General features: G+C 36.2%; 1 protein-coding gene across 1 annotated transcript in view; it reads right to left on the reverse strand.

Moving 5' to 3' along the window:
• The window catches only part of LOC309501907 (uncharacterized protein), a 427,051-nt gene that overhangs the window by 343,381 nt on the left and 57,370 nt on the right, over window positions 1-26,300 (reverse strand). The window lies entirely within an intron of this gene.

Consider the following 26,300-nt stretch of genomic DNA (forward strand, 5'->3'; position numbering starts at 1 on the left):
GAATCCACTGTGAGACACCAATGTGTTCCTGAGCAAGACACTTAACCCCTAGTTGCTCCAGAGGCGTGCGACCTCTGACATATATAGCAATTGTAAGTCGCTTTGTATAAAAGCGTCAGCTAAATGAATAAATGTAAATGTAAATGTGTCAAGGCGTTCCTGTTCCCGACGCATGCCAGGACTGTGACAAGCCGGAGGTCGCTGGTGAGACATATCCTGGTGAGACATATCCAGGTTTAAGTAACCCACCCACTCCTCCATTTGGCCTGAAACGGATGCCGTGGTGGTCGATGTTACAAGAGTCGCAGGACTGTAGGATGGCTACGTTGCGAAGCGGGGGAAAGGCAGAGTGAGAGGACGACAGGTTTGTGGTGTGGTGGGGTGGGGGTGGGGAACTCTGGATGAAGACATAAAAATGTGACCACAGGGCGTGTCCACTCAAGCCCTTCTCTCTGTTGGACATCCAATGACTGTCTAGTCATCCATGACAGAACACAATCTTATTAAAAAAATGTAATGAACAACTCCTGAACAGATAGAAGGTCGACGTAAGGGGTATGTGCTTCCTCCCTCTATGATGCAGGAACCGATGCTAAGAACAAAATCTAATTTTGTTCAACACTACAAAATGTCCTTTCTTCTGTTCTGTTCTGTACACAGCGGGCAAATTAGTTGTATCATTTGAAAAATCACCACACATTTTTCAGAGACGCGATGTGCCTCTGTGGTCCGTGGCACAGCGCATCCAGGCATGGAATGGAAATGGTTGCCACCTCGGGAATACAGTAATTAAAATGCAGAAAACATTTCGCAACTCTTTACAAGGATATCTGAAATATTTAATCTTTTAAATCATGTTGTATTTTTGAATATACTAAATATATTATTATTATGTATACTATTATAATACTATTTTTATGAGCTCAGGCACAACAGAAATGTTTTTAATTTTTAATTTATTTATTTATTTATTTTTATTTCAACATTATACTTTTGAGTATACATTGAAGTAGTGAAGAAAATAATAGACTGGCAAACCGGGGTTGTGTGCGAAGTCCTTAAATATTTATCAGGACAACAGCTCACCCCGCCCCGCTGGAGGGGTTGTCATCATGACGTCGTAAACAGCTGTATAGGATTACATATAATGCCACATTGAATCAGAAGTAGCGTCATGGTGATGTTATGCATATGCCACCGGAGAGATGTCTATAATTACACCAAAAAAAAAAAAATAAAAAAAAAAAATATATATATATATATATATATATACACATATATTTTTAAACATATGCATGGGTGAATTGTACGTCATAAGATCTGTAACAAGCATGTAGAAAGTAGTTAGGATGTATTTCATTTTGCCTAGGCTTTAAGTTCATTTTACCAACTATTAAGATGTTAAAGTTCATAGACCTTTAGTGCATTCAAATGTATTGAGTTAAAATTAAAACGTGATATCAATATCGCATTACCGAATTCAGGGGTGTTTAATAGCTTCAATAGTTATCAAGCACCAGCTGATTTAAGTTTTTCTTCAAACAAAAGTAATTTTCTGATAAATCATTGTACACATACATGTGTTTTGTTGTATGCACAGATTTTGAGGGATCGCTTATAGAAAGATGTGTCCTTGTCTTTGCTTCGCGGTATTTTTTAAAACATAGTTAGATCTAGATGTTTTACACGATATGTCAGAGAACCTTGTGCGGCATTCTATATCCGCATAAAGGTTAAAATGTAAAATATACATTTTAGCGCTTTTTAAAAACTAGGACGGTATAATAATATAATGTAAATGTCTCATGTGAAGATGATGGTTTAAACCATAATTTTATCAAATCAAGTCAATTCATGTGAATACTGTTGTGTATGAACAAAGAGAAGACCTAGAGTTCACTAACATAACAGCTAAACTGTAGGAAACAGATATCCGGGGGAAAGTGTAAAGAAAACGCCATACAAAACATTACAATCACACCCGACAATACGATAAGTGTTATGCTAGTGATGTTAAAAATTGTTAAACAATTTCAAAACAGGGTGTTTCAAAAGAAATGCAAAGATGCCTAAAAACAAATGTGTCCAAAATGTTATGTGCTAATACTTGGTCTTGTTTCAGAGTCGGTATGCTCCGGTGAAAACTGTGTGAACTTTGATGAGGCCGAGAACAATATCGCTGTTAAACATGCGGTACAATAACAATGTTCAATATAAACAATAATCCTGCTCTATAATGCGACTAATTCTAACCAACTCTAATTGTTTCACATATAACTGTTGATTGTTAGATGATTTTTCTAACAATTGAAATTGACGATAGGTTAAAATATTTTAATTTTTATATGTTAAATATTCCTTTCCCTCCTTTCACGTAAAAATACCACGTATCAACTGTAATTCATTAGCTTAACCATGTTGTTTAGTGACACACAAAATAACTGTGTAATAATATCAAAATAAGTGTAATAGTTAGACGAGTTTGATGTGTAATACTCATCTTTCACGTCAATGTTTCGTAGACATAGCAGAAAGATGTTCTAAAATAAATATATGTTTAGTCTTAAACACTCTCATACTAGAAGGACCGTCATTTAATTCTCTTTATGCAGTATTTGTTCATGTTTTTCATACATTCCTATATGAACATGTTTGACCACGCTCTGTGACTATATACTTTTTGCAAAAACTGTACAAAAACAAGATGTAAATAGCGTAATATGTAAAATGTCAATTCAAACGCTAAAACTGATCACTATAGTGGCTTTTTCTGTATTTGTTTTAAATGGCTCATGATGATGCATTTACTTTTAACCCAGTTGACCTCTAGAATTTAGGTTTTACCAAAGTGTGGAACTTTGTTTAACAGCCTCGAGCTTGGATGAATATGCCTCTCTCAGTGCAATAGTCAGATGTGATTCTGTTGTAATAGTTTAAGTGTAAAACAGCATGCACTTTGTGTAATTCGTAGATAGAGGGAAAGTTGCACTAAATGAAGTATCAATTAAGTCAAACAGAAAGACTATCACTTAAATTCTTAATTGTCATTTATTTCTATAGACAGCTCTCAAAGAAACGTCTTCACCTAAAACACATACAGTCCAACATACAACATGTGAAACAGCGTTGTGCTATCTGAACAAGATGACTAAATCTAGCGGAGTAATAAAACCATCATTTGGAAACTTTTGTGTATTTATTATAAACGGCTCTTTTCTGTTTTGGACACATGTGATCCCCGTATAAAGATGATGTTTTAAAGTTAGTCCGGCTTTACAAGACCATGATGCATCGCTACGGTGTGACAAATATGTTGGTGTGTAAAAAATACACCCAAAGATTTAAGCACAACTATTTACACACACGCTAAGTAGGAGAATAACTAATATACTGTAGGTTGTGAACATTCCATTATCTGTTTATCTGTGGTCTGGGACTATCCTTACCTCATATGTTTCTTTAATTTGTGCAGGATGTTGAAATGTTAGTTAAAAGGGTATTAGTTAATAACAAACATTAAAACATTAAAACAACATGGAACCATGATATTAATATATAAAATATGGTATAGTTACATGTTAAAGCATAGCCTACTCACAGTTTGAAAATGACTTCCATAATATTTTCTTTTAGTAAAGTGTATCACCAAGCACAAAGTTCTGTGTTTGTGGGTATGATCTCACAAAGATTACATCAATATTACTTTTCTCGAACACGACATGTATTATTTTTAACTGTCGTTGTTTGATATGTTTGATATGTTGTTCACGTTTGAAACATAATTTACCATTTTTTCTGGTATCTTTAAACGTTGTTCGTGAAAGACATTCTATATCTTGTTTTAAATGATTTAACGTTGACTTTTTTGTTTTTAACAGGGTTTAAAATCTGTATACGTAAGAAGACATTCTTGTTTACATTTTTTGATAGGCCTAACGTTTTAAATACTACCCGATACACCTTTGTATTTTAAAGGTCTGTATCATTTTATTAAAGTTAAAGTTATTTTATTATTAAAGTTGTATGTGAAAGTGTTACATGTGTGTGTGTGTGTGTGTGTGTGTGTGTGTGTGTGTGTGTGTGTGTGTGTGTGTGTGTGTGTGTGTGTGTGTGTGTGTGTGTGTGTGTGTGTGTGTGTGTGTGTGTGTGTGTGTGGAAAATGTTTGCCTACCACTTACGTTTCACAGTTTTAAAGTTAAAACCACATAGTTTTGAACAGAATCATTATTTTTTACTCCAAAACACATTCTCAAACAATGATCAGATTTCTCCATTGGGTTGTAGTGAATAAATCAGTAAGTTAGTGAATATACCTTAACTAAAGCATGAATTAACTCTAACTTAACTAATAATTTTAACTATTAATTTTAACTAAAATCTAGCTATTAATCCTAACTTTTTCAGATAACGTTGTAAACGTACGAATACTAAACCATTGTATTTTAACTTTATACATACATTGTTTTTAAAAGTTTTTAAATGATTGCACATTATTATTATATTTGTTGATGTTGTTTTGAACGGTTTTTAAATCTGTATGTGGAGAACCACATTCTAACTTTTTCAGATAACAGTTGTAAAACGTATGAATACTTAATCACTGCATTTTAAATGTATACATATTTTGTTTTTTAAAAGTTTTAAATGAATGTGGAAGACAAAGCTTTTCTTTAATTAAAAACAACCTCGCTGATCTGTTACCCAATACATAGCTGGTGTGGGAGGGGTCTTTGTGTGGGAGTGGTCTAGGGGTGGGAGGGAACCTAGGGGTGGGAGGGGTCTAGGGGTGGGAGGGGTCTACCTGTGGCTACTGGGCAGATGTCACAGAGGTCATTCTAACTTTTGGGATGTAAGAGTATGGTCGCTTTTCGCTGATCTCCTCACGAGGATTTTGTAACTTTTGGAATTAAAATCTCTAAACCTTTGGATCCGGATATACCCTTAATGTTGGATAAACCTTTGGTCTTGGATATATCCTTGTTGTTGGATAAATCTTTCGAGCTTTGGATATACCTTTTGGATATACATTCGGATATACATTTGATGTGGAATATACCTTTGGATATACCTTTTGGCTCTCTTTCAACAAATGGTATGTAAAAACTTAAGGCTTTTTAACAATGTTTAAAACTAGTTTGTGTTTTATGTAACAGTTTTACAAATACTGTGTGGATGGATACATTTACTTTTCTGTAAATTATTGATTTTTAACATCTTAAAATAACGCTAACTCATTTTTAATAACTCTTTTAGAGAAAAATGCAATTTTAACTTATTTCATTAATGTTTTAAAAGTGATGGACACTTCATATGTAATGAAATTACATCTGTCTTCTTTAATAAATAAAAAACACTGATCTCATCTCTGATTATGTCTTTATTGTACATTTCTTAAAAAGTTTTAATATACATTGTCATAATGTTATTTGTTAAACAATATGATGTTTAAACATTATTGTAACCGGATATATCTTTGGAGATAATAAGACTTTTGTTCTTCTTTCAACAAGTGAAATTGTAAAAACGTAAGTCAGTTTTTAAATGTACGTAGGTGTTTACGCGTTTGATATGTTTTTTATATTTGTTTAATGTCTTAATACTAATACATTTTGATAGCTTTAAGATAATGCAATTTAAACTTTTTCATTCATGTTTTAACATTTTACAATGTATGAACGCTAAAGACGTGTATTTTAACTTTATACAACGTTTATACACCTTTAAACACTATGTAATTGTGAAAGTACAACTTTTCTTCAAATGTATTAGAAAATAGAACTATTTGCTTGATATAATTTTAATACATGTTGTTTTAGATGTTTTAATGTGGATCGTGGGGAAATTTCCCACGGTCAGATGACCAGAAGTGGGGAGGGGTTGGGGATGTTTGTAGGGAAGGGGACCATGGGAAATTCCCACGGTCCGGAGCTGAATATTGCTTTTTCAATGTTTTAACATTTATGTTTTAACATAAAATGTTGTTTTAGATGTTTTAATACTAACACATTTTGATATATTTAAGAAAATATAATTTAAAACTTTTTCATTAATGTTTTAACATCTTTAAAATGTTGTTTTAGATGTTTTAATACTAACACATTTTGATATCTTTAAGAAAATATAATTTAAACTTTTAACATCTTTAAAATGTTGTTTTAGATGTTTTAATACTTAGACATTTTGATATTTTTAAGAAAATATAATTTAAACTTAAAACAATGTTTTATACACCTTTAAACACAATGTAATTGTGAAAGTACAGCTTTTTCTTTAAATGTATGTTAGAAAATAGAACTATTCGCTTTTTCGGATTTTGTCATTTTTGGAGTTAAAAGCTCTAAGCCTTTGGAGACGGATAAAAAACTTTTGTTCTTCTTTCAACAAAACGGACTTGTAAAAACGTAAGTCAGTTTTTTAAATGTACGTATGTGTTTATGCGCATGATATGTTTTAATATTTGTTTAATGTCTTAATACTAATACATTTTGATAGCTTTAAGATAATGCAATTTAAACTTTTTCATTGACATTTTAACATTTAACAAATGTGTGAGAACACTAAACATGTGTATTTGAACTTTTATACAAACGTTTTATATTATTAAATATATCATTTAATTTAGAATTTAATTTAGAATATTTCCCTGGTTCTGTTCACGCCCATAAGGGAGGAGCAAGCGTGGGAAAATTCCCACGGTCACGTGGTCTGTCCGGAGGTGGGTGGGTGGGGGTAGAAGGTGGGTGGGGGTAGAAGGTGGGTGGGGGTAGAAGGGGGGCGGGGCAAGCGTGGGAATATTCCCACGGTCAAAAAGGGGGCGGGGCTTAAGGGCCATAAATCACTCAAAGTGACATATGTAGCCCTTTAACCTCTCTCTTACTAATCATAATTGCTATATGAACAGAAATATTCAGTTTAATAATATCAGAATGTTGTTCATTGACGTTAGGCTTCATCTCTGTCTACTGTAAATGTCTGCTTCAAAAATACTTTCGATTTCACATCACAAAATCAACAGCCTAAAACAGAAGAGAAAATGTAAGAAAACTTTCAAAAAACATATTTGTTTTCAATAACCCTTTATCAATAAAACTTTTTGTGTTTTAACTTCAAAAGATTGTAATTTCTGTCAGATTCTTCGTCTGTTCGGAGTAGCAGAAGAACAGCCTTCTGTAACTTCACATTTAAATCACGCTTAATATACAATATGAAGTTCCTAATAATTACAAATGACTTTAATGGAGAATGTATTAAACTTACTTGCAGTCTTGTCCACTAAGAAGAGAATGTATCAGTATTTTAAACTCAGTAACGCTTGTTGTCAGTCCACGTGCGTCGTTCTCAGAATCTCTTGCTGGTCTCGATGGATTGTGGATTAAACACATAAATGGCCGCGAGTGTTATTAGATTTGGTACGCATTGTGCTAAACTGATATCTGTGGAAATGTTTTCTGGATCATAGATCAAATCAAACCCAGTGAGAAACAGGTTTAGGTATCAGAGGTTGGTATTTCTGTTGATGTGTTACTTTCGTTTTCTTCTTATTCCTGTGTGTTTTACACTCGCTCCGGACGCGCGCACTTCTGAAGATAACGGAGTTATAATAGAATGAACCAGTAACAGCTAAAAACTCAAATTCTCACACTAAAGACAAGGAACGAGATGTTAGAAGCATATAAGCATAAGATATAACAAACACACTTACTTCTCTTGAACGCACACAAGATAAAGGAAACTCTATAGCGAGCGGACCGCGTGTAGAATATCGTCCTTCTTCTGGGCGGACCAAACTGTCAATCACATCGACATCAAAGCAGAAGATGTTATGGAAAATACTGGGCCTTTTCAGCACAGTCCAAGTTGTGGAGACACTGATTATTGTATTTTTGCACCGCATTGATTATTGATTATTTATATTTATATTTTTATGTTTTTGTTTTTATCCGTTCAGTTGTTGGTCTGTGTTTTTTCGACCTCGAGTCTGAACTCGAGTGTGATCTAATTTGGCAAGAATACCGTGAATTATTAGCCTGGATGCCAGCCGAACTTAGCCCCGCCCACAACATTTTTAGGTCGGGAAGTTCGGTCTGGACAAAGAGTATTCATGGATTTCATCAGGTCCCTTTCCACAGGTGTATTAATCAAGCACAATGCAGTCTGCATTCATAATCTAGGTGCTATGATTTTATACACCTGTGGAAAGGGACCTGATGAAACCCATGAATAGAAGCCCAAGAGGCTCTGTTGTGAAGAACTCAAGTACCCAAGAACTCTGTTGTGTTATGGGTAACAGTCTGTAGATGGCGCTGCGGAGGCGCGTCCGCCATTATGGACTGAAAGCTGCTGAAATCGTTAGCGGTAATAGATGGTGGTGTCTGATTAATTACTGAGATCTTATGGCACCACTTCCATTTTAGTACTGTTTATAGTTCACGTGTGCACTTGCTAGATTGCACATCTTTTTTGTTCCTTTCCGCCTGTAATAGGACATTCACAGATTGTTTTTGTTCTTGCCATTGAAACGTTCACTGTGTGCACTTTCACTGAAGACGTTGAAAAAACAAGTTGTTAATATTTTTGTGATATTCTATGTAAAAGATTAACTGTCTTTAGAAATGTTCATTTATAATTTTATTTTATTTATTTATTTATTTATTTATTTATTTTTCCAAATCATATATGGTGATGTTCACTAATTTCAAACTCAACATTTGAATAAATATCTTATTACTGTGTGTCTGCCTATATATTATTTCATGAATTTCTGTTATTCATATAACAAGGAAAATGCATAATAGAACATAAATATTGATAGATTAAAGGTTTGCAGTAATTTTATAATTGTATCTTTGCAAACCGTAAGTGGTAGGCTAATGAAGCCGATTCGGTGGGGGACATACCCTTACGAAAAAGTAGGCTACTATAGGAATCTTATAGTATTTTGGGACAAAACATTATAGTAATCTTATAGGAATACTATAGTAATGTGGGACATACTATAGAAGTATGATAAGACTACTATAGAAATACTATAGCAGCTTTAAAATATTATAGAGGTATTACAGAACATCACAGAAGTATGTATGGCTTGTTTCCACTGAGCGTTACGGTACGGAACGGTACGCATTTATTTGCACTTCCACTATCAAAAGTTATGAATGGTAGGCTACCAGGGCCGGCGCGTCCATATAGGCGAACTAGGCAATTGCCTAGAGCGGCACCTTTGTAAGGGCGGCAAAATGTGTGCCAATCGGGAATGAACAATTCACAAAATAGGCTATATGATTTGCTGAGCTGCCGCTGCGCCGCCCCGCGCCGCCCCGCCCCCTGCTCTCACGAGTCATGACTCATGACTGAGTGATGGGAAGTTCGGATAATTTTACTGACTCTCTTGTTCGATCTCGTTCATAAAAATGAACGAATCTTTATTTGAGTCATTTCGTTAATTTAAGTGGCTTTAAATGTTACACAGCCAAAATCCCCGATCACATCCACCTATAGTATATGTATATATTTGCTTCCTCTTGGCCTAAAGTGTTCCTGCAACGGGAGTGTTCTCTGGCTAGAGCGCAGAACAGCGGAGTTTGTATGGACAGAAGTGCATGCCTGAGCTTGTGTTTTGGGTTAAGCTGCGTTGCTTTGACATTGTGGAAAATATAACAATAGAAACAAAATATAGGCTATTAGCAGGCGCGTCGTTAGACGATGTTTTTTTTATAGCCCCGGATCTCAAAAAATTTAATTTATTGATAATTATTATTAGGCAAAGTGGCAAGCAGCACGAGTCCACGAGCCGTGAGAGCAGGGCGTGGCCAGTAGCGCGAGTGTCAGAGCCATAGAGAGAGAGAGTTGCGACACTCCCATAGACCTCCGTTGTAAATAATGGCGGCGCTTTTAACCGCCTACTTCCGGGATATGAAGATCGGAATAGTTCTAAACACTGTCATTTGGGCGTTGGACACCATTCACTTACATTGCTGCGCGTCGAGTTGTTCCAGAGTTAAGTTGCCGAAATATCGACCTCTTTTGAATTGTCAACTGTCTATATTGTATCAGAGGCCCTTTGCGATGCTTATACTGGTCTTCATTTGTACATGCACAGCGTAATTATTTATATTTTATGTTGGTTGTTTCAACCAATTTTCAAGCACTGCCTGCTAGCTAGTTAGCTAGCGCGACTTCGTCAGCTAAGAGTTCGGTAATGAATCGCTACCACCTTTATAGCAACTTTTATTTAATTTAATTTTTTGGGATATACTAACTTTTCATTATGTTATTATTGTCTTGAGTGAAGCGGCTTGTGAGAACAATGCTGGACCTTTAGGATTGTTATGGCCATCACCAGTCCTGTCTGTTTCATGGATCACCTGCCCCTGGTTTTTGTTTTTCTTGTTCACACACACAAGCACACATTTTTGTTGTCTGTCATTGTTTAATAAAAAATATTTTATTTGAAAACCTTCATTTGTATCAGCCATGCTTAAATTCGTTTTTAATCTGTTATAGTTTTGATAATGTGTATGGCCTTAATCTTAAAATAATATTCTTAGTCTTAGCATGATCATGTTTCACGTTGTGGTCCTGGGGGTGGCCACTTTCATCAGAAGAAGTGAGCTAGCTTCTAAGCGAATTCTGAACGGACCGCCACGGCAGACCTCTTGCGTGGTCACGAAGGTAGGCTAATGGCTGAATCAAAATTTATAAGCAAAATCACGGGAATCAATAGCCTAATACAGCCCAGTTGTGCTAAAATTAATATCATGAGACGTCCATCATCAGATGAATGATATGGAAAAGTTAAGTTAGAGCCGCTAAAGCCAGTGCTACTACCCATGCGAACATGAACACTAAGCTTTTCCCTCCAAAAATATAGCTTAAAACTTATCTCAAAATGCAAAACTGACATTAACAAAATGCAATAATGCAATAACAGCTGAAAAAGTACTTGGGTGTGTGTTTTATTTTATATTTACCGTTCAATAATGCAATCGCTGCTGTCTGTCCCATAGAAGAACATGACAGCCAGCGTACGTTTTGGAACTATTGGGGCTTACATGAACCACGTGACAGCCATAGCGGCGACATCAAAGAGTGTCGCAACTCTCTCTCTCTATGGCTCTGGCGAGTGTTAATGAGTCACCTGAATTCAAGTTCAAGCACCGGTTTCAAGTTTCTCACGGATGAACTTCGGGGGCGCACGCGCCGCACCGGTTTTAAAAAAATAACGCAGTCAGCACCGCCGCACAGTCTTCAATCACACCAGATGTTGTCAGGCTAAATGTCAGTAAAACTCAGAAAAACGAACTTACTTACGTCGTGCCAGCCGTTTGCTCGCGGCGCGCACTCTTCAATCACGCAAATGCAGTTTACTGTTTACATCTATGCAAAATTATTCTTGAAAGATTTCTCATTTAAGGCCATTCCTGTTTGGAATATGTGATTGGGCATTGTCAACAATAAGCAGAAACATTTTGCATTTCCATTATATAGTGTGGATCATTCATTTCAACATTTATCCTCATTCTCATGTTTAAGAATCTGTTATCTGCTTGACAAATAATTTATGCTACTGCCCACTGACATGCTTTTAAAGCTATTGTTATCAAAAAATGTTGGCCTTCAAACACCTTAAAATGCACATATGTAGGTCTGAGAAATCAAAATTTTCTCGGGGGAGCATGCCCCCGAACCCCCCTAACTACCTCACATTTAAATGTGTGTGTCTGTGTGGTAATATGGCCTGGACTGAATTTTTTAACCAGTCTGCCCCCCTGCATATAGGCCTAAAATATACATTATTCTCTGTATTGAATCATGTTATCTTGTTTCCCAGCCCCTGATGTTTTTGGCTCAGCCCCTGGTGTTTTTAAAACCTAGAAACGCCCCTGGCTATTAGCCTTTTTACCCGTTATTATAAATCTAAATTAATCTAAATTTCGTTTTTTCTTTATTGAAATTTTACATTTAGTTTTTTTCTTTATTGAAATTTTGTTTTTCTTTATTGAAATTTTGTTTTTCTTAATTTAAATCTACCCTTTACTGTGTCAGTAATTTGTTAGTCAGAAAAATATAGACTACCTTAAAGTATTGCTTAATTTAGACGTGTGTGTGCGTTTTATATTGCTAGTGCAGCGCGCGTCAAGTATATAAGCCCTGCCCGCTTGAGGCGCGCCGCTTCCCGCTCGCGGTGTTCTGTAGTTTACTAAAAGTTTATTAATTCTGAACGTGTCGTGTCTCGCGTGTCCATCTATATTGCACCACCAAATGCTACACTGCACTCCCTTGTGAAGTCGATTGGATGTACGGTTCTCGAAATAATCAAAATGCAAACGGACATAGGCTATAGACACATAGAGATTCCTGCCTTTTTTAGAGAAGATGTTCAGCACCCTCTCGAAGCTTTGAATATTCGATGTTCATTACTACCGAAGCTTCGAAGCTCAAAAAATGGTATAGAGTGCCGAAGTTATGACGTCACTTTGTAGGCCAAAACGCGGAAGTGAGTTAGCATTTTAGCACTACGGGTTCCCTCGCCCTATGGGTTTTTTGAATGGGTTTTTGCTAAATCGCCTGAAATAAGGTCTGTGGTTAACAAAGCCTCTAAATATTTTCACGTTTTGATCTATGACATAAAACACACCAGTTATAACCTGCTTGTGATTTTTTAAAACTTTATTGTGTCTTAAAAACGGTGGTTGCTAACAAGTTGCTAAAAGGGACTACATCCTTTGGCGGAGACTTTAGACGTCATCATGACAAACATGAAATCTCTCACTAGCCCGCGTTTCAGCTTCACGTTCTTAGAAGTTTACCTTTCAGTTAATATAGCCTACATAACGTTATTTTTGTTTTGTCCCGAGATGCAACCACAAGTCATCGAATGAAATCTCGTTTGTTTTCCGTCCGATGTTATCCAGCGGAGACTCTGGGTTCGTGCCAGATGGAGTAAAAAAGGCTAGCAGTAGCAAGAATAAACGTTTTTCATAACCAAATCAACAGCTAAAATACCTTTTGTCTTTCTCTTAAAATATCTAAAAGCTTGTTTACTTTGCCACTGTTTAATAGATTAGATCCGCTGCAGTTTTATTAAAGGCTAACGTTACGTTGAGAAATGTGTTTAATTAAAATATTCAAAATAATACCTGGTTTATTGACTTTTATTGTAACTTGTTTGGATATAATTATAGATAGGGTGGGTCCTGCACCTTGTGAACTTGGCTTTTACCCACCTATAATAATATGATTGTATTTGTAAACAGCATTGCCGGTAGTTAAAGCAGGCAATTATATTAATCTTTGTTATTTTAGTAGTAAATGTTAACTATATTTAATGTGCTATATAAACGTGGACAATTCCCAGAGAACACGCTGATATGTATAGCCTTAATGCACTGTAAGTTGACTGTCTGACAAATACACAAATTAAATGTTAAACTATTGCATACTACTTGTATACTATTGTAACTACACTCCAGTCAGCTCACAGTAATGTGAATGTGAGATAAAATTTACTACACAGGCTCTCACATTGGGGCTTGTGGATTACCAGGTAAAAATAGAAAATGTTAACAAAATGAGGTTTATTTAGGGAACATATATGGTTTAATTATAATATATTATAATAAGCATTTGCTATTGACAATTCTCTTTAAATTCAACATATATAATTATATACAACTATTATATTAAATGTTTGGAATTGAACTGCGTTATGCTTGTTCAGAGATTATTTGTATAGTTATCTTAAATACATAGTTATCTTAAATACATATTATAACTCCTCTATCTCTCCCTAGTTTTACTTACTCGATTAACCTTGTACCTCATGCTGGCCCTTACAATACCGGCAAGTAAACCAGCATCTAAGCTGCACTGTTCATGTCCAGATTTATAGTTGTTCTCTCTTCGATCTATGGTTTTTCTATCGTCTAAGAAAAAGGACATGGAAATTGATACGGCCATAGCTAACGTTAGTGCTTCTGAGATGGTTAAAGCGCGTTTTTTTTCCTGGCGAATTAGCAAATGGTATGCAATAATACAGTGAAAGATAATCTTTAAAGTTTATTTGGGGCACAATGATCAGGCATAATAATCTTAATCACAAAGAAAATAATATTAAGGTTTATATAAACTAACAAAATAATAAACGAATAAATAAAACATTAACAAAAGATTTAAAAAATCTCAGAGAGGCACGCATAAACAAAATTAGTTTCTAACATTTTTTGAAAAACAGAAGGGGCAGTATTTCTCATGAAAAAGTGGATAAGTGTTCATACCATAGACTGTAAAAATAGGTTCATACCATAGACTGTAAAACATAGGTTCATACACAGTGCAGATCATAATGAGCGAGCGAGTGAGTGAGTTTGAGGAAGCTTGATGATGACGTTGATCCGCGACCATGGTGTGCTGTAGTCCGTTGATAGCCTACCGTTAGCATTTTATATCCGACGGCTTTATTTAGGCTTCAAAATGTATACATTTTGGATTAACTTGTAAAGATTATCTTGATAGACAAAACGTGTAAGGGTCACAACTCTTTGTTGAACACAGATCTTATTTTTTGCGATTTTCCAAAAGTCTATGGGGAAAATGCATTGCTTTTTGATCGAGGGAACCCATGCGCCGCTAACTTCCGGGTTGGCCTACAAAGTGACGTCATTACTTCGGCACTCTCGCACAAATGTTTTTCGCCTAGAGCGGCAGAAGTGCACGCGCCGGCCCTAATACCTCTATAATATCCTAGAGCCGCTATAGTATTTCTATAGTAGTCTTATAGTACTTCTATAGTAATATTTTGTCCCAAAATACTATTTTCCTAAGGGTAATTAGGCCATGCATAACCAACACATAGACGTAACATTTTCTGTAATTTAACGTCATTTAACGTCGGTCATCCTCATTGATGTATTTTAAATTGTTTTCATATTTAGATATGACGGCCAGAAAAAATTAAGTTATGTTAAGTTTTTGTTATGTTAAGTTGGTTCAGTGCCATTGACTCCCATTATTTTTCGGCGTTTTCCTTCAGTTTTCAGTCCATAATGGCGGCCGCACGGTCACGTCATGGGGGCAACTGTTGCTATGGAGCGTTCTATTGAGTTTCGCCTCTTGGGCTTCTATACTCTTTGGTCTGGACTCGATCCGTTGAGGAGCTATTATGCCCGAACAAAAATTGTTCGGACCAATCAAATTGCAACGTAACGTAATCATCCACGTCACCAACGAGCGCTTGGGTTGAATTCGTTTACAACAAAGATGACTGCCGCTGTAGAATTGTTATTTCACGAGTTCACACTTACAAATAAGTCAGATAGAATAAATGCATATTTGGCGTGCTGTCCGAGGAGAGGCTCCGGGCGTGAGAGTGAGTGGAGGGATGCTGAAAACTGTCAAGGAATGTTAGGTGAGTTGACATAGTGAATAAATATATGCTTCCTCTCATGCTGATAGGGTAGACCGTAGACGGCAATTGTTTGATGACAAGTTGATTGGATTGATTATTTGAACGTGCTCCTCTCGAACTTTGTTTATAAAACATTATGTGTAGATTCCGCCATCGCGTCTGTTATAGAAGATATCGACAGCGCATTCATTTTAAAAGTGGAACAGAGGACCGCGATCAAGGCATTTGTCGATCGGAAACATGAATGAAAAACATACGTCACTTACTTCGTTGCTCTGATTGGTTGTAATAATAATAATAATAATAATTTGTTACATTTATATAGCGCTTTTTCTGAGACCTCAAAGCGCTTTACATAGATGGGGGAATCTCCTCAACCACCACCAATGTGCAGCATCCACTTGGATGATGCGACGGCAGCCATATTGCGCCAGAACGCCCACCACACACCAGCTTACTGGTGGAGAGGAGACAGTGATGAAGCCAATCAGTATATGAGGATGATTAGGAGGCCATGATGGACAGAGGCCAAGGGGCAAATTTGGCCAGGATGCCGGGGTTACACCCCTACTCTTTTTCGAAGGACATCCTGGGATTTTTAATGACCACAGAGAGTCAGGACCTCGGTTTAACGTCTCATCCGAAGGACGGTGCTCTTTTTGGCAGTATAGTTGTAGGTCTATCCAATTGAGTGCAGAGGCATTTTCCTTCCTGGTTCGGTTGAAACACGCCCCATAATCAAAGCTCAATGGAGCAGTATCAGACTCATATTCTGACTAGAATCTGAGTATGACGACGTCAGGCTAGTGAATTATAGTAAAGTTATTGAATATTTTTCATAGATAAAAATCATAAAAATTATGCAAAAATATATTTATCCTAAATAGACTAGGCAGAATTTCTGAAAATGTGCTTATTTAAAGTGCTGGAGGCATTTTGTGATTATTTATATTATACAACATTTCTAGGGGTATTAAGGGGTGCTGAATCCAAATCTGCTGTATATGAAGCTCAAACATTTCCCAAAATGCCTCAAAATTGAGAAATTCAAAATGGCCACCACCGCCAGGCTGAAATTTATTTTTCAGTATATCTTTTTGACTAAACAAGGTACAAACAAGAAATAAATGTGCTTTTGTAAGTTTTCCTACATGGGCAATTCAATGCCATATTCAGATTTGAGATGTAATGTGAAGAAACTGCTTAGATATTGCAAAAATAGTTGTTTTTAACTATGAACTATTATTAACTAATTAATAAGTTATTATTATTAATATTATCAGGCTACTTTTACTTAGTTTGTATTTTGTTTTGAGGTAAAATGTGTCAAATGTGCTGTAATACACTCTCCAACCTTTGTCCTCCCCAATATCACCCTGCCTATCCCCCGAGCTTAGCCTTTCTCACACTTCTCAGAACGGCTGATCGGAAACATAAGACAGCTAACAGGTAAAGTCATGTCCAGTGTATATTTTCATAATGTGACATGTTTTCATAAACATCCCAAGGGGATCAATAACGTTTCTATCTATCTATCTATCTATCTATCTATCTATCTATCTATCTATCTATCTATCTATCTATCTATCTATGAGATGAGTGGTACCCGGTGGGGTCTTCTGCTGTTGTAGCCCATATGCCTCAAGGTTGTGCGTGTTGTGGCTTCACAAATGCTTTGCTGCATACCTCGGTTGTAACGAGTGGTTATTTCAGTCAAAGTTGCTCTTCTATCAGCTTGAATCAGTCGGCCCATTCTCCTCTGACCTCTAGCATCAACAAGGCATTTTCGCCCACAGGACTGCCGCATACTGGATGTTTTTCCCTTTTCACACCATTCTTTGTAAACCCTAGAAATGGTTGTGCGTGAAAATCCCAGTAACTGAGCAGATTGTGAAATACTCAGACCGGCCCGTCTGGCACCAACAACCATGCCACGCTCAAAATTGCTTAAATCACCTTTCTTTCCCATTCTGACATTCAGTTTGGAGTTCAGGAGATTGTCTTGACCAGGACCACACCCCTAAATGCATTGAAGCAACTGCCATGTGATTGGTTGATTAGATAATTGCATTAATGAGAAATTGAACAGGTGTTCCTAATAATCCTTTAGGTGAGTGTATTTTAGCATTTTTTATCACTAAAAGAAGCCTATTAGCACGATTAGCTAGATGACATCAATGTCAGTAAACTTAACACACTTGCTGATTGGAGGAAAGACTTTAAATTTATTTCATTTAACCCTTTCGCACGTACGATCACACCGGTGTGATCAGTCTAGGCTGGTCCCTGGAGCGTACGATCATACCGGTGTGATTAGAACGGTCAGTGCGTCACGTGATCAACTGCTAAATTCAAATGTGCTTTCGCACATTGGCTGGCGCTAAGCCAGAGACAGGCGCGCTCAGAGCTGTCATATATCAAAACTTTTCAGTGTTTTCAACCACATAATGTTTATTTTAGGTTTCAGACATATAAATTCACATAAGAACTAAAAAAAAACAATACATTCAGAGTATGTCAAATACACACTGATGTCTATGGAAGAGGCAATAATAATCCTTTCCATTATAATTAGACACGTTTTATTCATATCAGATACACATTGTGTAAGTAACTTCAAAGTTTACTCTATTCTTCTCCCAGTTCACCTGGCACTTACTTTTATGTATTTCGGGAGAAGTGGATGAATTCACGTGTTGTAAATCCAACAGATCTGATTCTCTGAACTGCGTCTACGCCACAAACTAACATGGCAGCCGTAGTGGTTGTAGTATCAGGTGGGTTTGCTGAAGCGACCACTGTCAAGTCATCAGATCCAGAACTTGAAATCTCCTCTCTGAGTGCTGACCATGAGGAGGCTAATACACGACTGATTTTGCACTGCATCCATGCTCCTATGGACACAATAGTCGTGTCAGCTCGTGACACAGACGTGCTTCTTCTACTTCTAGCACATCATGACAGAATTGGATGTACCCATCTCTACATGAAAGCCGGGACATCAAAGGATCCAAAGTATTTTCCAGTACATGACATTCGTAAGTTACTCTCTGATGATCAAGTGGACACACTTCTTGCCTTCCATGCCATCACTGGCTGTGATAGTGTGTCTCAGTTCAGCGGTCACGGAAAGAAATCAGCCTGGCAGGTGTTCAAGCAACATCACACCGATCTTACTGGCCTTGGGAAGGGCCCTCTCACAGAAGATATTGTGAATTCAACAGAGAAATTCATCTGTAAGATGTATGGTGTGCCCGAGGTTGATACATGCAACAAAGCAAGAGTGAAGTTGTTTTGCAAAGGTCGTCCACAAGAGACTCTGCCTCCAACCTCAGATGCAGTACAAGTTTCATATCATGCGTTCACACTATCAAGCGACAATCTGGAACCAAGCTCACCTGCCACATCCTGATCTTCCTCCAGTGGATGAAATGGGATGGATGCACAAGGAAGGTCAATTAAGGCAACTGCAGGAAACTTGACAACACTTGCCAGAACATTGAAGAGGACTGCGAATAAGCTGTCACTGTAACTTACTGGCATATAGTTCAATAAATATCACCATGACCCATGGATCTTCCTGCTTTTGGATCTTATTTGATTGACAACCTCTTTATCACTAATGACCACATTTTTCTCTATACTTGTGTGATTTTCAAGCTGATAATTGACACTTGATCTAAATCAGGACAGGATGTTAAATTCCCCATGTGAACATTTATTTAAAGTTTGTAACTTTTTGTATTTGTTTGTACATTTGACCTCAAAACAAAATATGAAGTAAGTAAATGTAGCCTGATAATATCAACAATAATAGTAATAATAATATTAATAATAATAATAACTTAATTATTAATTAGTTAATAATAGTTCATAGTTAAAAACAACTATTTTTGCAATATCTAAGCAGTTTCTTCACATTACATCTCAAATCTGAATATGGCATTGAATTGCCCATGTAGGAAAACTTACAAAAGCACATTTATTTCTGTTTGTACCTTGTTTAGTCAAAAAGATATACTGAAAAATAGATTTCAGCCTGGCGGTGGCGGCCATTTTTAATTTCTCAATTTTGAGGCATTTTGGGAAGTTTTTGAGCTTCATATACAGCAGATTTGGATTCAGCACCCCTTAATACCCCTAGAAATGTTGTACAATATAAATAATGACAAAATGCCTTCGGGGTTCTGATTTTGTGAAAATTGACCCTGTCTAAAATAAGTGTTGTAGTAGGCCTATAACCATCAGGACAGCAGTGGTGTGTAAACTGAATTTGATGACACTATAGTGTGTGGCAGAAGTTGACTGTCGCTTTTCGGGCTTTCTGCTGCCCTGTTGAAAATGTGAAGCAGAAACACTTAATGTCAGATAACATCCATAATAATTTGACTTTTGGTTCGATTTTTTGACCGTTTTCAGTGGTTATGAGGAGCAATATGAGAGAGAAATTTGATAATCATTGTTTAGGTACATTAAACCACGTCATGTCATATTGCCAACATGGTACTTATGAAGCAGAATAGTGGGTCATATGTCTAATGCTTTTTGAAAACTTAAGGCTTTCTTCTTCATAAAACGAGTCGGACATCATCACATTTTTGTATACATTTTTATTTATTTACATTAGTAAGCCGGACATCATCTTTCAAAATATGACCTGCGCGAAAGAGAAAAAAAAAAATGAATGCGTCATTGTACCCAGCACTTCTGAAAATGCCCTTCTGAATATTTGTCCCCGGCACATCCCCGGCACATCTCCCCGGGATGTTGTCCCCGGCACATCTCAAACCAAACTGACGCCCATGAGCCATGGCACAATGAACACCGCACCATGATTTCTTTATTGTGTGCCGTCCTGCACACACAATGGACACTGACAGTGGTCTGTCTGAACTTCGGTTTGCACAATGTTGGCTGTATTTTGAATTCTATCTTCCCTGTTCAGAAACACTTGATGAAATCTGGCCTCATCCGACCCTCCCGGAACTGACAGTTCTCAGGTCTAATGTTGCTGCCATTGGTTTGCTGCTGAACAATAGTTCACATTAGTTTAACAATTTCTTTAATATACATGAGTGAGATTAAATAATTTAAGAGAACATGACAAGTTTTTGTTTATTGACAGAAATAGAGAGCAGAAATGTCTGTGTGACACAGTTTTGTTAGCAAACTTGAATTAAATGAAGTGTATAGTTATTTTCTAATGTCTATCAATAATTTTATGATCTAAAAACTAAAGTCATTTATTTGGATTAATTCAGTGTCTAGAAGGTTATTAACAAATTATTAACTGTGATATTTTCTATAGAGCAAACAGGGCTTTATAGACAATGTCAGTGTTAATTTAAGAAGTTCAAAAATTGTGCAAAGCATTTACAAATATAAAACAATGCTTAAAGTTTTGTTATTGACAGGGAAACACAAAGTCCAGTGGAGTTTAAACTGATGAAAACAGACGCAGTCTTACCTGTGTTTCTCTGAGAGACTCATCTGAGAGAGAGAGTCCTTTCCTCTTTCCTCTGACATACTGCAGCTAAACTGACACTGAAAACTGATCAGCACTGCTTTCTGAAAACACTCAATCCTTCAGCATCACCTGGAAATGACACCATTTTACACAGATGAAGAACATCTTATTTAAGACAATAATGAAGAATGCTGAGTTATCATCAACAACAGCAACAGCAAAAACTATCTAGAAAATAAAGTGAGTTACAGACAAATATATTGCCATGTAAAATAACCGAATGGTCTTAATCATTTCTGATTGTTTAATGAGTTTAACTGACTCTAATTTACAGTGCTGGGAAAACTGAACCAAATTTGTTATATTCTCTATTACATTATAATATCATTTTACAATCATATTTACCCAATCTTTATTAATTGTTGAATAGTTTGTCATTTAATCATTACTTCAAGTTCACAATGGTGGTTGATTTCATTACTTTCAAATGATCCTAAAACAACTGATTAAGTAAAAGTAACCAGAGTTATTATAGACATACTGTATAACTACTAATCATAATTGCTATATATGAACTGAAATATTCAGTTTAATAAGGGACTGTTTGTTTTTTATTTAAGGGGCCACCGGAGGAGTTTTGAGATCTGTTGTCAAAAAAGACATGACCCTCCCTTATGACCCTCCAAAATGATTGTGAAAAAAGGCACGACCCTCCCCGATAATTTATTGATTAGCCTACTTCTGTACTGGTTTGCGCTTGGCAAAGATGATAGCCATTGTTTGTTTGTTTTTAAACCATAAACTCTTGCTTTCTCATCTTACTAGGGCTATAACGATAGACCAAACCTACGATTCGTTTCGTATCATGATTTTTGGTTTTTAGATTTGAAAAAAAAAAAAATCATGTTTTCGGTGCTGATGCGGTGTGACTCGTTCAATATGTGGGTGGCACTGCCAACAAAGCATCTAAAAGCTGTCACAAAGAACCGGCAAAAGTAGGCTAATGATAGGGGAGCGCGGGGCACAACCGTACGCGGGGCTAGTTGTAACACGCTTGTTTTAAATACTTCCGCACATGCTTGGATGACGAAACTTTGTGTATTTACTAGTTGCCATATCAACACTATATATAAAAAAATTCCGCCAAAATTATTTTTTTTTGGAAGATATCCATAGACATTTATTAAACCATAGCAAAAGTAAATTTCTTACTTAAGTAAATTTTTCATCTCTATTTTTTGTGTTTATTTAAAATAAGACAAATCTGATATTATTTTAATCTCTAAGATGTTATTTAACAGTTGAGATAGTTATTTAATGCTTCGCTAACTAGCAGAAGACACTAGCAGGGTTTAAACCCCAGTTGTGCAGGCGGGGGCATGTTGTCACACTGCGTTACAATGTGCCCCTATTAGAAATATGCTATTATATTCTATACTTTTATTAATTTTATTGAGAAAACATGAGAAAAAGGTTTATAAAGACTGAGAGTCAATGTTCAGAAATTACAAATTATTTATTTGTTTTGAACTATGTTGTATAGCTGTGTTTTCATGTGTTCGTAGTCAAAACTCAAAATGAGTTTATATTTAATTATTAAAAATTGCCATTATTTTATATGAAAAAGTTTTTTAATTGTATTTTATTCAGAAAATATTTTAGTTTGTTTTGTATATATTTTTTATTAGATCAGATAACATTTTAAGCTGTCATATGTTATGTTACAATCAGAGCCATAGAGAGAGAGAGTTGCGACACTCCCATAGACCTCCGTTGTAAATAATGGCGGCGCTTTTAACCGCCTACTTCCGGGATATGAAGATCAGAATAGTTCCAAACACTGTCATTTGGGCGTTGGACACCATTCACTTACATTGCTGCGCGTCGAGTTGTTCCAGAGTTAAGTTGCCGAAATATCGACCTCTTTTGAATTGTCAACTGTCTATATTGTATCAGAGGCCCTTTGCGATGCTTATACTGGTCTTCATTTGTACATGCACAGCGTAATTATTTATATTTAATGTTGGTTGTTTCAACCAATTTTCAAGCACTGCGACTTCGTCAGCTAAGATTTCGGTAATGAATCGCTACCACCTTTATAGCAACTTTTATTTAATAAATTTTTTTGGGATATACTAACTTTTCATTATGTTATTATATTGTCTTGAGTGAAGCGGCTTGTGAGAACAATGCTGGACCTTTAGGATTGTTATGGCCATCACCAGTCCTGTCTGTTTCATGGATCACCTGCCCCTGGTTTTTGTTTTTCTTGTTCACACACACAAGCACACATTTTTGTTGTCTGTCATTGTTTAATAAAAAATATTTTATTTGAAAACCTTCATTTGTATCAGCCATGCTTAAATTCGTTTTTAATCTGTTATAGTTTTGATAATGTGTATGGCCTTAATCTTAAAATAATATTCTTAGTCTTAACATGATCATGTTTCACGTTATGGTCCTGGGGGTGGCCACTTTCATCAGAAGAAGTGAGCTAGCTTCTAAGCGAATTCTGAACGGACCGCCACGGCAGACCTCTTTGCGTGATCACGAAGGTAGGCTAATGGCTGAATCAAAATTTATAAGCAAAATCACGGGAATCAATAGCCTAATACAGCCCAGTTGTGCTAAAATAAATATCATGAGACGTCCATCATCAGATGAATGATATGGAAAAGTCAAGTTAGAGCCGCTAAAGCCAGTGCTACTACCCATGTGAACATGAACACTAAGCTTTTCCCTCCAAAAATATAGCTTAAAACTTATCTCCAAATGCAAAACTGACATTAACAAAATGCAATAATGCAATAACAGCTGAAAAAGTACTTGGGTGTGTGTTTTATTTTATATTTACCGTTCAATAATGCAATCGCTGCTGTCTGTCCCATAGAAGAACATGACAGCCAGCGTATGTTTTGGAACTATTGGGGCTTACATGAACCACGTGACAGCCATAGTCGCAACTCTCTCTCTCTCTATGGCTCTGGTTACAATGTGCCCCACACATGTTACAATGTACCCCACCTATGGGGCATGTTGTCGCATTTCACTTCCATTCTTTCGGGGTATATCAAGAAAAAAAGTATATACTGTATTAATAAAACAAAAACACATAATTGTGGTAGACATGTGGGAAATTAATGTGGGGAAAAAAAAAATACTCTGAACCATAAGTAGATTTACACAAAAAAGCGTTACTTTGTGCCCCGCTTTCGTAAAATATAGCAAGGAGACATCTTAATTGTTTATTAATAAACAAGTGTTTTCTGTGTCGACTGCAAAGATGAAGTTGTCGATGCGTCGCAATCTTCTCAGAACGTGCCAGAGAGAAATGCACATTTCATAAGCAGAAAGCAGTCTGTTTTCGTTCGTTTTGAATTGTTCTGTTTAAAAGTAGACATTTCAAGCTTTCTATATATTTCTCAGGTCTGTGAGGCAAGTAGCATACCTTACGCTGAGTTTCGGTTCATTTATGAGACAAGTCCAGTTCACTCGCCCGCGCCTCCTGTCATTATCGTTTTTCTACTATATTTACTTCTTAAAATCCAGATGAAACATTGATTAAAATTAAGATACAATTAATAAAAAAACGAAATTCACTTTAAAGAAAGGCTTTGTGATTGAGGTCTCTGTGAAATTTTTAAAGTCGCTTTCAGAGCAGTCATGTCCGTAATGGAGAACTGTCACGCCCGTAACATTGTTTTTTGTTTTTTTTACATTTAATGCGAACACGAAAAATAAAATAAAAATAATATTTTATGTTCTGTGTAGGCCGATCTTTATTCATCCGGTGGGTAGGCTATATATCTTTTGGTTTGCACAGTGTAATTGATAGAATTACTAAAACATATTTTGCCACCTAAAAGTTAAAGATTTTTTGTGTCACATCACGTGTATTTCCCTCATATTAAATATAAAACGCATGTGTAGACTGATATTTTTCTAATTTCTTGACTCCTTTCAGACGTTTCAAAATATTGGTATTAAATGCATTTTCTGAGAATTTATATTTCAAGTTTTGACTGCAAATGTTACGTCTATAACACTGGAATCGCCCAATTTTAACGAATTTATCCTCAACTAGTTTTTGTGGTGTAGGTCTACCTATTTTATTATGTTAACTTAAATAATACTAATAGTAATTTAAAGATGTGGTAGCCCTACATCTTACACGTCGTGGAAACAAAATAAGAATGGAACTAAAATATGGTAGTATCGCGCTACAGCGCACATTCTATCAGCAGCAGTTCTGGCGCCTCAGTCCCAATACTGTAAAACTCGACGTTCACATCACATGTTAATGCAGTGGTAGAGTTACACTCACAGGACACTGTGCACTTATTCGCAATCACAAAAGTTCATTATTTGCTCGTGCTTTAAAGCTTTGCCGGGTAAACATTTCTTTGGCATTCTGTTCTGACATGATGCACTTTTTCTAAGCGCGAACTGAAGTGCGCGCGCACTGTCAAACAGCGCCAAACTGGATTTTTGTTGGGTCAGACCCATCTGATATCGAAGGGGGGCTGATAACGCGAGATCAACGTGGAGCTAAATGGAAAAAAATAGCACCAAACAAGCCACTTTGAAATGTTGCTATTTTCATGAATATAAAAGTTGGGTGACCCTCCCTCGAGACTAAAAAAAGTTGGATGACCCTCCCCTCAACAAAGAATAAAAAGACATGACCCTCCCCTATTTTCCTCCGGTGGCCCCTTCCATAAATACCGAACGGTCCCTAATATCAGATTGTTGTTCATTGACGTTAGGCTTCATCTCTGTCTACTGTAAATGTCTGCTTCAAAAATACTTTCGATTTCACATCACAAAATCAACAGCCTAAAACGAGGAAATGGGAGAAAACTTTCAAAAACATATTTGTTTTCAATAACCCTTTCTCAATTAAACTTTTTGTGTTTTAACTTCAAAAGATTGTAATTTCTGTCAGATTCTTCGTCTGTTCGGAGTACCAGAAGAACAGCCTTCTGTAACTTCACATTTAAATCACGCTTAATATACAATATAATAATTTTTTATTTATTTATTTGGCGCCTTTCTGGACACTCAAGGTCGCCTATAAGGTCGTAATTATTAGGAATGTGAAGTTCCTAATAATTACAAATGACTTTAATGGAGAATTTAATAAACTTACTTGCAGTCTTGTCCACTAAGAATAGAATTTATAAGTATTTTAAACTCAGTAACGCTTATTGTGGATTAAACACATAAATGACCGCGAGTGTTTCTTCTTCTTCTTCTTCTTCTTTAAATTTATTGGCGGTTGGCATGCCAATTTGGTGCATTACCGCCACCAACTTTTTGGGGTGTGGAGCTTCAATCCGGATTTATAAGCTAACATATATAGATAAAAATAAATAAATAATAATTAATTAATAAATAAATTTGTATATTCTTGGTTGTTCTTAAATT

The sequence above is a fragment of the Leuciscus leuciscus genome, assembly GCF_965113295.1.
Source record: "Leuciscus leuciscus genome assembly, chromosome: 6".
Classification (NCBI taxonomy): Eukaryota; Metazoa; Chordata; class Actinopteri; order Cypriniformes; family Leuciscidae; genus Leuciscus; species Leuciscus leuciscus.